Below are 10,017 nucleotides of genomic sequence, written 5' to 3'. Positions count from 1 at the left end.
GCAACTTATTTAAATATTCTTACTTTTTCTTAAGCGTAAGGAATGGCAGAAATAAAATTGCAGCATCTGGAGAGTACTAAGTGGGACAAAAAAGAGCTAGTTTAAAAAATGCTTAGACTTTAAAATCTTCGTTATACAAACTAGGACATATCAACATTTTTAAAAATTGGTATCTTACAGCAGTCATCTGCTTTGTGTGTGTATTTTAAAGATTATTTATATGGTCCCTTCATTTTTTCCTATCTTCTTCAACAGATCATTTTTTTACTATAATTATAGATTTTGGTACACATACAAGTTAAAGGATGTGAGGGAGAAATCAGATTAATTCTGGACAAGTCAATGGTACCACCTCTGCTTTTACAAACACCTGACATTTATAATTCCTTCTCCATATTATCATTTTTTCTGAATTTATTTTCATCTTTTCTTCTGAGTTTCCACTTTACGCAAATTGAAGACACAGTCAAGCTAGCAAAAATCATGACTACATTAATAATTCTTTCAGACAGTTTGTATGTCCTTGAATTCCTCCTCTAAATATGACCTTAACTCTGCAAATCAATTAGAGAAATGGAAAAATAATGTGATAAGGATGTTCATAAGAGGAATCATTAAACAAGTGAAGATACATAGCAAGAAAAGATATCCAGAACCAACATTGACAATTGTGGAAATGCACATCAAGTCAACAAGATATTATTATTATTGTTATTGTTATATGCATGATAGAATGATTGAAATTATAGAATATCATAGCAGAATAAAGACCTCAAATAAAAAATAAAACATAAAACATTTCTTCTCAATTAATTAGAACAATAATAAACAGAACATAAAGTTATTATAAGAAAAGTAACAATGAAGAACAGAGCATAGCAGAAATAAATCAAAACAAGACACAAAAACAACAGAAAAGATCAATGGTTAAATGAGTTGACTTTTGAACAGATAAGCAAAATCAAAAAGCCTTTATCTAGACTAATAAAAAGAGGAGATTTAAATGAACAAAATTAGAAATTAAAGAGGAAACGTTACAACAGACACCATAGCAATATAAGTATGATGAGACCAACAATTATATTGTAAGAAATTAAATAACTTAGAAGAAAAGAACAAATTCTGCAAAACATTTAGCTTACCGTGAATCATGAAGAAACAGAAAATTTGAACAAGAAAATAATAAAAAATAAGATGAAATCAGTAATTAAAAAGTCCCATAAAAATTTCCAAAACCAGAAGAATTCATGTCACATTCTTTAAAACAATTAAGAATTAAAATCAATATTTTGCAAAAAACTTGTAAAATTGAATAAGAATTATTTATAAGGCTTATTATAAGTCTTATTATTATAAGACTAGCAGTAAACCTAATACAAAAGCCAATCCCTGGACATTATAAGAAAAGGAAGTTATAAGGCAATGTCTCTGATTGAACAGTAATGAAAAATTCTCAAGAAATAGCAAATAAAATGCAAAAGCATATAAAAGAATCACTATGATTCAGTCACATTTATCCTTGGGATCAAGGATAATTCAACATATATAAATTAATCAGTGTGGTACAATGCAAAAAAAGAAGGTAAACAACCATGTGATATTCTCAATATATATATATAAAAGACATTTCACAAAATTCAACATATTTTCATTACAAAAACTATCAAAAGTAGATAAAGAATAAATATGCCTCAACAAAATAAAGGCCATATATGATAAACTCATAGCTAACATCAAAATTTATAAATAAAAGTTGAAAGAGTTTTTTCTAAAATTAGGAATAAGACAAGGATACCTGCTCTTTCCACTTCTATTCAACATAATAAAAGTCTTAGCAAGAAAAATCACACAAGAAGAAGAAAAAAAAAAAGAATACAAATCAATAATAATGTCATCAAATTGTCATGGTTATTGATGTTGAGATTTAATAGATAGAAAATTAGTGCTCCATCAAACAACTGTTAAAGCAAAAAAATTGTTTACATTTAGGAGATAATATCAACATACAGAAATTATTTATATTTCTATATGCTAATAATTAACTGTTTGAAAAAAATTAAAAAATTAATTTCTAATGGTTACAAAAATAAATATTTAGGAATAAGTTTAATCAAGAAGGTGAAAGTCTATCTGCTTGAAAATTGTAAAATGTCAATAAAAATTGAAGACACAAATGCAAAAATATCTCACATTTATGAATTGGATGAATTAATATTATTGTTAAAATGTCCATTTTAATGGAAGCAAGAGACAGACTCACTGTGATAACTACCAAAATTTTAATGACTTTAAAAAAAAAGTCTGAAATATATGTGGAACCACAAGAAATGCCTAATAGTCAAGACAATCTCAAGCAAAAAATTTAAAAAATTAAATGAAATAGAAATAAAATGGGTGGCATTATGCCACCTGATTTCAAAATCTTCTATAAAACTTTTATAATCAAATAAGCATGATAATGACATAATTACACACATGAATTAATGAAGCAGAACAAAAATTCCCAAAACAAATCCATATACATGAAGTCAATGAGTTAACAAACTTGCCAAGTAAGGAAAGGACAGTCTCTTCAGTACATCATGCTGGGAAAATTTTATATCCACAAAAGAATAAAATTAGACCTTTATTTTACACCTCATACAAAAATAAAATGAAATAGGCTAAAGTCTTTAACAAAAGTCCTAAAGTTTGAAAACTACTAGAAGATGTTCTTCTGTGCAGTTATTTTATTAGTTCTGATGCTGAAAACAAAAGCATTAGAAGCACAAAGAACCAATTAATTCACATCAAACTTAAAAGCTCCTGCACAGCAAAGAAGACAATCAACAGAGTGAAAAGACAACCAACATATGAGGGAAAACATTTGTAAACCCTATGTTCAACAAGGGGATAATATCCAAAATATACAAGGAATTTGAATAAATTTTAAGAAAATAAACAATAAAATTTAAAAATGGCCAAAGATCCTGAATAGATATTTCTGATAGATAATACCAATTAAAAAAATGAAACATTTCTCAATATTGCTAATTGTCATATGCATATAAATTAAAACCACAATGAAATACCAACTCATTTCTGTTTGAATGACTATTATCAAAAAATGAAAAATAATATTGTTGGGAATGTGGAGGAAAAAACATAGCTAGTGGGAAAGTAAATTAGTATAGTATTTAAGGAAAAGAAAAGGGAAATTCCCACAAAAATGAAAAGTAATAATACTACATGACTCAGCAATCATACTATTGGATACATACATAAAGTGATGATAAAACACATCAAAAATGTTTGCAATTCCATTGTTATTCCAGCAATAGTCACAATAGTCATATTCATAATTACTTTCTGTAAGTGATCTCAACACTTCCATAAAAAATGTCTTGAGATTATTAGAGAAAATAAAAAATGAAGACCTAACTATGAGCATTTTTGAAAGAAGCACATTTATTACCAAGAAAAATGAATGTAAGAAGTAAAAGAGATGAAAAAGAAATATCACACAAATATACTCTACATAAATTTTAAGTATACAGATGTTATTTATGAGTAGTCATAATTTTATAAAAATAGTAATGATTTTGGAATGAGGAATAGATCATAGAAGAAATCAGAACAGAAATTTTAAAAAGTTCTTAAAAACAAATGAGAACAGATATACAGTATATCAAAATCTCCGAGACAGTATGAAATGAGTTCTAAGAGGAAAGTTTATAGTATTGAGTACCAACATAAAAAGATAGAGTCCCAGATCTGATATTATGCCTCAAGTTCCAAGAAAAGGAAAACAAGAATTTCAAATGAGCAGAAGACAGGAAATATTTAAGAACAGAGTTAAAATTAATGGAATTTGAAATAAAAATAATACAAAGCATCAGTGCGACAGAGTTGATACTTTGACAAGAAAATCCTTAGCCAAACTAACTAAAAGCAAGAGAGAGGAGAGAAAATAAAAATAAAATATTAAAGATACAACGGGGATATCACCATGATACTTCTGAAATCCAGAAGATCATCAGAAACTATTTTGAAAACTTATACTCTAATAAGTTGAAAATCTAGAAGATATTGACAAATTTGTAGACACATAAGACCTACCCAAATTGAATCATGAAGATGTAGAAGACCTAAACAGATGAAGATCAAGTCATGAGATTGAAGCAGCAATTTAAAGCCTTCCAAAAAATAAAAGTCCAGGACCAGATGCATTAGTCAAATCCTATTAGATGTTTGAAGACGAACTAATGCCAATTTCCCTCAAAATATTCTATGAAATAGAAAAGGGGGTAATACTTCCTAAATCATTTTATGAAGCCAGGTTTTCCTGATACCAAAACCACACAAAGATACCTCAAAGAAAGAAAGCTTCAGACCAATATCCCTGATGAACATACATACAAATCATTAATGAAATGTTAAAAAACATGTTCAAAAACACATTTAAAGATAATATACCATGATCAAGTGGGTGTAAGGTTGGTTCATCATACAGAAATAAATAAATGTAATTCACCACATAAATACAGTTAAAGACAATAATCACATGATTGCTCAATAGATGCTAAAAAAATCTTTCAACAAAATTCAGCACCTATTTCTGTTAAAAATGCTGGAGACACTGGGGATAGAAGGAACTTACCACAACATTGTGAAGACTGACAAACCCAAGCCAACAATATACTGAGTGAAAAAAAACTGAAAGCATTCTTTCAGAAGTCAAGAACAGGGCAAGGATACCCACCCTCAACACTCCTTTTGAACATAGCTATTGAAACTCTAGCCAAAGCAATCATATAAAAATAAAAAATTAAAGGGGTACCTATAGGAAAAGAAGTCAAATTAGCTCTTTACTTATGATACTATATCTAAGAGACTCAAAACTCCACCAGAATAATTGTAGAACTGATAAACACATTCAGTGCAATAGTAGAATGCAAAAATCAATGTACATAAGTCAATCTTTATACTATACTCCACCCATGATTTTGCTAAGAAAGAAATCAGGAAATCTATCCCATTTATAACAGCATCAAAAAAATACAAATAACTTATTTGGGAATAAATCTATCCAAGAAGTTAAAATACCTATATATTGAAAACTAAAGTACACTGAAGAAAAAAAATTGAAGAAGACATAGAAGATGAAAAGACTTCCCATGACCTTAGACAGAATTAGTGTTGTCAATACCTCCATACCACCAAAAGTGTTATACAGATTCAATAAAATTTGCGTTAAATATCAATGATGCTTTATTTGCTGCCTGACTGCCACCATCATGGGTCGCATGCATGCTCACCCTGCTACAAAGAGCCTGTCCCAGTCGACTCTGCCCTATTGCAGCGTCCCCACCTGGTTGAAGCTGAAATCTGATGACATGAAGGAGCAGATTTACATACTGGCCAAAAAGGGTTTGATTCCCTCACAAACTCGTGTGATACTGAGGGACTCACATGGTGTTGCAAAAGTACATTTTGTGACTGGCAAAAAAATCTTGAGAATCCTTAAGTTCAAAGGACTTGCTCCTGATCTTCCTGAGAATCTCTATCAATTAATTAAGAAAGCAGTTGCTGTTCAAAAGCATCTCAAGAGGAATAGAAAGGATAAGGATGATAAATTCCACCTGATTATGATAGAGCTGAACTCACCAATTGGCTTGATATTATAAGACCAAGGGAGTTATTCCCTAAAATTGGAAATATGAGTCATTCGTAGCCTCGGTCTTGGTGGCATAAATTTGTGTATGTACTCAAGCAAAAGCATTATTTAACTATATATACATATATATAAAAAATTATATATATATAATTTATATAATATATATATTTATATATACACACATACACACATATACACATATACATATATTTGGAAAAATAAAAGACCTGGAATAACCAAAGCAACACTGAGTAAGAAGAGTGATACTAGAGGCATTCAATACCAGACCTCAAATTGTACTACAGAAATATAACAAAGATCCTGGCATTTGCTTCAAAATAGACATAAAGGTCAATGGAATAGAATAAAAGACAGACAGATAAACCCACCTAGATACAGTTATCTTATAGGCCACAAAAGATACCAAAAATGTACATTGGAGAAAAGATGGCATTTCTTAATTTGTCTTGTTTAGGAATACATGGCAGTAGACTATATTTTGACATATTATGTATATATGTAATATAACTTATTCTAATTAGGATCCTATTCTTATGATTGTACATGATGTGGAATTACCTGGGTCGTGTGTTTAAATACAAGGATAAGAAGGTTATAGCCAATTAATTATACTGTCCTTCCTATTCCCCACACCCCTCCCTTCCCTTCATTACCCTTTCTCTAACCCAACGCATTTCAATGCTTCCCTTCCTCTGTTTTAGTTCACTTAGAACGATATTCTTCAGTTCCATCCATTTACCAGCAAATGCCATAAATTCATTCTTCATTATGGCTGAGTCAAATTTCATTGTGAATATATACCACATATTCTTCATCCATATTCTTTATGCACTTTATCTGTTGAAGGGCACTTAGGTTGGTTCCATAGCTTGCCTATTGTGAATTGAACTGTTATAAACTTTGATGTAGCTGCATCACTGTAGTATGCTGATTTTAAATCCTTTGGTTATAGACTGAGGAGTGGAATAGCTGGATCAAATGGTAGTTCCATTCCAAGTTTTTTAAGGAATCTCCATACTGCTTTCCATAGTGGTTTCCATGGTTCAAGGACCTAGGTATTAGACCAGAGACCCTGCACTTATTAGAAGAAAAAGTAGGCTCAACTCTCTATCTTGTCATCTCAGCAACTCAATAAGACTCCTAAAGTGCAAGAACTAAAATCAAGAATCAAGAAATGGGATCATATCAAAACAAAAAAGCTTTTTCACAGCATAGGAAACAATAAGGATGTGAAAAGAGAACCTACAGAATGTGAGAAAATCCTTACTATCTGTACCTCAAACGGAGGATTATTCTCCAGGATTTAAAAATAACTCAAAAAACTTAACATCAAAAAAATTAACCCAATCAATAAATGGGCAAAGTTACTGAACGAGAACTTCACAGAAGAAGAAATACAAATGGTCAACAAATATCTGAAAAAATGTTCAACATCTTTAGCAATTAGAGAAATAGCAATTAAAACTACCCTGAGCTGGGTGCAATGGTGCACACCTGCAATCCCAGTCACATTGGAGGCTGAGACAGGAGAATGGTGAGTTCAAAACGAGCCTCAGCAATAGTGAGACGCTAAGCAACTCAGTGAGACCCTGTCTTTAAATAAAAATACAAAAAAGGTATAGAGTTTTTTTCAGTTATTTATATATTCTGCAAATTAGTGCTCTATCTGAAATATCAGTGGCAAAGATTATCTCCCACTATGTAGGCTCTCTCTTCATATTGCTGATAGTTTCCTTTACTGAGAGAAAGATTTTTAGTTTGAATCTATCCCAGTTATTGATTCTTACTTTTATTTCTTGTGCTATGGGAGTCATGTTAAGGAAGTCTGATCCTAAGCCGACATGTTGAAGATTTGGACCTACTTTTTCTTCTATAAGATGCAGGGTCTCTGGTCTGATTCCAAGGTCCTTGATTCATTTTGAGCTGAGTTTTGTGCAGGGTGAGAGATAAGGGTTTATTTTTATTCTGCTGCATATGTATTTCCAGTTTTCCCAGCACAATTTGTTGAAGAGGCTATCTTTTCTCCATTGCATATTTTTGGCAACTTTGATACAAAGAACCCAATCAACAAATGGGTAAGGAAGTGAACAGACACTTCACAGAAGAAGATCTACAAGCAATCAACAGATATATGAAAAAATGTTCAACATCTCTAGTAATAAAAGAAATGCAAATCAACACTACCCTAAGATCCCATCTCATCCCAATTAGAATGGCGATTATCAAGAATACAAGCAACCATAGGTGTTGGCGACGATGTGGGGGAAAGCGAACACTCATACATTGCTGGTGGGGTTGCAAATTAGTGTAGCCACTCTGGAAAGTAGTGTGGAGATTCCTTAGAAAACTTTCAATGGAACCACCATTTGACCCAGCTATCCCACTCCTTGGCTTATACCCAAAGGACTTAAAATCAGCATACTACAGTGATGCAGCCACATCAATGTTCATAGCTGCTCAATTCACAATAGCCAGATTGTGGAACCAACGTAGATGCCCTTCAACTGATGAATGGATAAAGAAACTGTGGTATATATACAATGGAATATTATTCAGCCATAAAGAATACTAAAATCATGACATTTGCAGGCAAATGGATGAAATTAGAGAATATCATGCTAAGTGAGATAAGCCAATTTCAAAAAACCAAAGGATGAATGATCTTGCTAATAAGTGGATGATGACACATACTAGGGGAAGGGAGGGAGGCAAGAATGAAGAAAGGAGAGACTGTACAGAGAGAAAAGAGGAGTGGGAGGGGTGGGAGGAAGGAAAAACTAACAGAATGAATCAAACACCTTTACCCTATGTAAATGTAATATAACTTTATATATAACCCTATGTAATGTAATATAATAAATTTAAAAAAATACAAAAAAGGGCTGGGGATGTGGCTTAATGGCCAAGTGCCCCTGAGTTCAATCCCCAGTACCAAACAAACAAACAAACAAACAAACAAAAACTACCCTGAGATTTCATCTCACTCTATTCAGAATGACAAGTATCAAGAATAAAAGTAACTATATATTTTGGGGAGAATGTGGAGAGAAAAGTACTTTCCTACTTTACTGATGGGACTGCAAATTGGTGCAACCACTCTGGAATGGAGAAAGGATGTGGCTGCATCACTGTAGTATGCTGATTTTAAGTCCTTTGGGTATAGGCCAAGGAGTGGGATAGCTGGGTCTAATGGTGGTTCCATTCAAAGTTTTCTAAGGAATCTCCACACTGCTTTCCATAGTGGCTGCACTAATTTGTAGCCCCACCACCAATGTATGAGTGTACCTTTTTCCCCACATCCTCGCCAACACCTATTGTCGCTTATATTCTTGATAATCTCCATTCTAATTGGGGTGAGATGGAATCTTAGGGTAGTTTGGGTTTGCATTTCTCTTATTACTAGAGATGTTGAACATTTTGTCTTATATCTGTTCATTGCTTGTAGATCTTTTTTTTTTTTTTATCCATAACAAAAGTCAACTCAAAGTGGATCAAAGACTTAGGAATTACACTAGAAACTCTAACTGCTAGAAAAAAATAGACCCAATTGTACAACATACTGATGCAGAAACTCACTTCCTTAATAAGACTCCTAAAACTCAAGAAATAAAACCAAAAGTCCTTAAGCAGGACAGAATGAAATTAAACAGCTTCTGCACAGAATGAAGAGTGTCTACAGAATGGGAAAGTATCTTTGCCAGCTACACCTCTGACAGGAGATTAAATCTAGAGTGTATAAATAATTCCAAAAATGACGCAAAACACTCACACACACACACACACACACACACAGAGCAAAACAAAAAAAAATCGATTAATAGGAAAAAAATGAAGCAGACATTTCTCAAAAGAAGAAGCACAAATAGCAAAGAAATATATGAAAAAAATGTTCAACATTCCTCGGAATCAGGGATATGTAAACAAAAACTATATTTTGATTTACTCTCATTGTAGTTAAAATGGAAATCATCAAGAATACAAATAATAATAAATTCTGACAAGAACATGGGGGAAAATGGACACACACATTGTGGGACTTCAATTTAGTACAACTTTGGAACTCAGCATGGAGATTTCTCCAAATAGGAATGGAACAACTAAATGACCCAGGTAATCCATTCCTTGGTATTCATCCAAAAGAACTAAAATCAGCACACAATTGTGATACAGGCACAACAATGTTTATTTTAGTGCAAACCAAAATAGCCAAGCAATGGAAAGAACTCAGGTGCCTGTCAACAGATAAATTGGTAAAATGAATGTGGTAATATACACAATTGAGTTTTATTCAACCATAAGGAAGAATGAAATCATGGCATTTGCTGATAAATGGATGAAAC

The 10,017-nt window shown here is 32.0% G+C and overlaps 1 pseudogene across 1 annotated transcript; it reads left to right on the top strand.

Annotated features, from left to right (window-relative positions):
* The first annotated feature begins 5,276 nt into the window (after positions 1–5,276).
* Positions 5,277–5,733, top strand: LOC306665929 (small ribosomal subunit protein uS15-like; annotated as a pseudogene). The gene has a single exon. The product of its transcript is annotated as a small ribosomal subunit protein uS15-like (transcript).
* The last annotated feature ends 4,284 nt before the right edge of the window (positions 5,734–10,017 follow it).

Source organism: Sciurus vulgaris, assembly GCF_902686455.1.
Source record: "Sciurus vulgaris genome assembly, chromosome: 7".
In the NCBI taxonomy this organism is placed as follows: domain Eukaryota; kingdom Metazoa; phylum Chordata; class Mammalia; order Rodentia; family Sciuridae; genus Sciurus; species Sciurus vulgaris.
The sequence above is the reverse complement of the archived record's forward strand: the minus strand, read 5'-3'. Positions and strand labels throughout refer to the sequence as shown.